This window comes from Penaeus monodon, chromosome 20, assembly GCF_015228065.2.
Source record: "Penaeus monodon isolate SGIC_2016 chromosome 20, NSTDA_Pmon_1, whole genome shotgun sequence".
NCBI lineage: Eukaryota > Metazoa > Arthropoda > Malacostraca > Decapoda > Penaeidae > Penaeus > Penaeus monodon.
The window spans coordinates 1,503,257-1,503,613 of NC_051405.1; positions in this window are offsets into that span (position 1 = coordinate 1,503,257).

Below are 357 nucleotides of genomic sequence, written 5' to 3' on the forward strand. Positions count from 1 at the left end.
CAGAAGGCACCGAAGCCCCCTGCTCCTCTGTCGCTCGTCCGACACGATGTTTTCTCTTTTCCAAACTTGATCTCGAGCTGTCTCCCCCCCCCCCCAATTAATCCATTTTTCGCCTTTTCACACACCAGGAAGCGAGCGCTTGGCCAGTCTTATAGAATCTCTAGTCTCTCTGGACGGAAACTGGACCAGCCACTGATCGCAGCGCCACTCATTATTATTATTTCTTAAATTTAACTCACAAGTGCTTTCCGTCTCTCCATCAAATTTCAACAGGAAATCGCCGCAGCGAAGGTCGCAGGTCGCAGTCTTCTAGATACGGAGGTTAACCGTGAGGCGTCGGTTTGATGAACAATTTTG